Here is a 3,176-nt window from a genome sequence, read left to right on the forward strand (position 1 = left end):
GGGGAGAATTGATACCCTTATTATATTGAGTCTTCTAACCCATGGGCAATTCCTTCTCCATTTACTTCATTTTTTGTTGATTTCCCTTGAATTTTCTATAACGAGGTCTTGCACGTCTTTGATTAGATTTATTCCTAAAAATTTATCATTAGAAAATAGCAGCTTTTAAAATTTTGTTTTTCTTTTTTTTACAGTTTATTAAAAAAAACTAATTGCCGTTTATTCTATTGGTCTTATATTTAGCAGCCTTGCTAAACTCCTTTTAATTTGAATAATTCATCTACAGATTCTCTTAGAATTATTACATAAAAACGCATATTGTTAGCAAATAATGACAATTTTATTTCCTTGTTTCCACTTCTTATAACTTTTATTTCTTCTTCTTGCCTTATTGCACTGACTAGATCTCTCCTAGGTATTAAATAGAAGTGTTGGGAGTGTGAATTCTCTTGTCCCTGATCTCAAAGGGAACAATCTCCAACGTTCAACTTTTGTCATGAGTACATATACAAAGTCCTAAACAAAATATGAATAAAGTAAGCCCTGTAACATATCACAAATGGTAATACATCATGTCCACACTGGATTATCTTGGTTGCCTTGTACTGTCCTAACAGAAATACCACAAGTGGATGGCTTTAAACAACAGCAATTTATTTTCTCACAGTTCTGAAGTCCAAATTAGAGTTTCAGTCATGTCAATTCCTTCTGTGGGCCTCACTCCTAGTTTCTGGTGACTACCAACGATTCTTGCTTGGACATGATCCTCCATGGTGTCTGCTTTCCTCCATGTGTGTCTCTGAGTCTATTCAGATCATTTCACAAGACTCCTCTCAGAGGTGATTAAGTTTAAGATCCACCTTACCCTGGTATGGCCCAAGAGAAAACTCATATTCCCAACCAGCGCCACATTCACAGGTACAGGGGTTGGGACTTCAACCTAACTTTTTGGTAGACACAATTCAATCCACAACATGGATATTTCAGAAATGCAAGTTCTCAATTGAGATTGGCCTTCAATGTTTCTTTTTAGTAATATCCTTGTCAGATTTTGGTATCAAAGTTATGCTGGACTCAGCAGTGCAGTGGTCTGAGGAGATGGCAGTGGGGCAGCATGGCCACGGCCACGGTGTGGGAGAAGGTGGCCATGTTCAACCTCTCAGCTCCCCACAGCCCCAGGCAGTGGCCTCCCAGTTTCAGTGTGACCCAGAAGCCATTTGGAGCCACATATATATGGAGCAGCATTAAAAACGCCCTTCAAACACAAGTGGAAGTGAAGAAAATGAAGGCACCATTTAAAATGACACGATGACTGCTTCGTTGGTTCATAAGCTGTAGATGTCATTTTTTCTCACCTAATTCTGAATATTTTGGTGCTGAAGACATTCCTTGGGCCAAAGTGGTGAAAGTGTGTTAAGCACTTACGGATGACAAAGTATTCGAAGTTCCAACCAAAGTTTTTGGCAAAGACAGAAAAAACTATATTTGAAGGTACTAGTCAGCCTTTATAGATTCACAATGATACCTAACCAAGACAGTCAATGAGGCAAAGAAAACAAACTACATTCACCTTCTAGGTATGCCAATGTACAAGTTAAGTCACCTGATATCAGATCAACAAGTTTAGAGGATTTATGGGAAAATCTGAGTTTAAAGCCAGCTAACTCCCCTCATGTCAATATCTCTGCAATCTTGTCTCCACAAGTTATTGATGAAGTCTGGCAAAAAGAAACAGCTGGGCGTCTATTACAACTTGTAGACCTTCCACTTCTTCACTCCTTACTTAAACAGCAAGAGGTTGTACCTAAAGTTCCTCAACCTAAGAGGAAGCCAGTCTTGATCTACAACAGCAGCTATCTAGATCGAGGGATTCTCAAGGGTTATAGTGACTCTCAGGAAAATGAGTGGTTCTCTGCAGCAATTGACTACTTGGAATACTTCCCAGACTAGATGGTGGTGGATATAAGCAGAAACTTTCCTAAGCAACCAGATAGTACAGATATAGTGAAAGAACTTCTATGTGATGCCATTGGTAATTCTTACAGCAGTAGGAAACCTCTGTTAAATCATTTATCTGATGTTCGTAATGGAATTGCAGAACTTTTAGTCAATGGGAAGACTGAAATAGCATTAGAAGCTACTCAACACTTTCTAAAACTTTTGGACTCCCAAAATAGAGAAGAATTTAAAAGACTACTGTATTTCATGGCTGTTGCAGCACGTCCTTCTGAATTTAAATTACGCAAAGAAAGTGGCAACCAAATGGCTGTAGAAAGAATATTCTCGAAAGCTATTGTTGACAATAAAATTTATCCAAAGGCAAAACTGATCTTCTAGTACTCTTTTTAATGGATCATCAAAATGATCTTTTTAAGATTCCTGGAACTTGACATAAAATTGTTAGCGTTAAGCTCATGGCCATAAAGGTGAGACGAGATCCAAACAGCAAAACAGGATATATTGATAGCCAGAGAATTGATGAAAGTGACTATCCCAACAGTACACAGAAGACAATCAAGATGAGCTGTTGAATTTACTAAAAACTATTGATGAGAACTCCAAATTGTCTGCCAAAGAGAAGAAAAAAATTGCTAGATTAGTTCTGTGTCACTTAAACATCTTCACTGAGTATTGTGGAGCCTGAGTTGTAAATGTCTGTTTATAACTTCTGTATTTTAAGAATAAATTATATGTCCTAAAGATATATTCATGTTTGTAAGATTGGACTTTCTTCTGAATGTGAAAGTATACTTAATAATTTTTTTTTTGGTAAAAAAATTTTCAAAACAGTTATGCTGGACTCAGAAAACAAATTAAGGAATGCTGTGTATCTTCCTTGTCTCTGGAGGATTTCAAGTAAGTTTTTTTTTTTTTTTTGATTGTTTGATACAATTTTTTGGAGGACCCACATGATCCTGAAGATTTCTTGGCAGAAAGTTTTGGTTTCTTCTTATTATGCTTTAGGTGAAAGTTTACAGCTCAAGTTATTTTCTCATACAAAAATTGATAAGCTCATTGTTATGTGACCCTACTTGTCATCCCTATAATATGACTGCACATTCCTCCTTGCCATCACCGGTTTTCCCGTGTCCATTCAACTAGCTCCTATCCCATTCTGCCTTCTCATCTTGCCACTGGACAGGAGTTGCCCATTTAGTCTCATGTATCTACTTGCA

At 37.2% G+C, this 3,176-nt stretch overlaps 1 pseudogene; it reads left to right on the forward strand.

Moving 5' to 3' along the window:
* The first annotated feature begins 1,114 nt into the window (after nucleotides 1-1,114).
* On the forward strand, nucleotides 1,115-2,818 carry LOC100661720 (DEP domain-containing protein 7-like; annotated as a pseudogene).
* Nucleotides 2,819-3,176: the final 358 nt, after the last annotated feature.

The sequence above is a fragment of the Loxodonta africana genome, chromosome 12 (genome assembly GCF_030014295.1).
Source record: "Loxodonta africana isolate mLoxAfr1 chromosome 12, mLoxAfr1.hap2, whole genome shotgun sequence".
Classification (NCBI taxonomy): domain Eukaryota; kingdom Metazoa; phylum Chordata; class Mammalia; order Proboscidea; family Elephantidae; genus Loxodonta; species Loxodonta africana.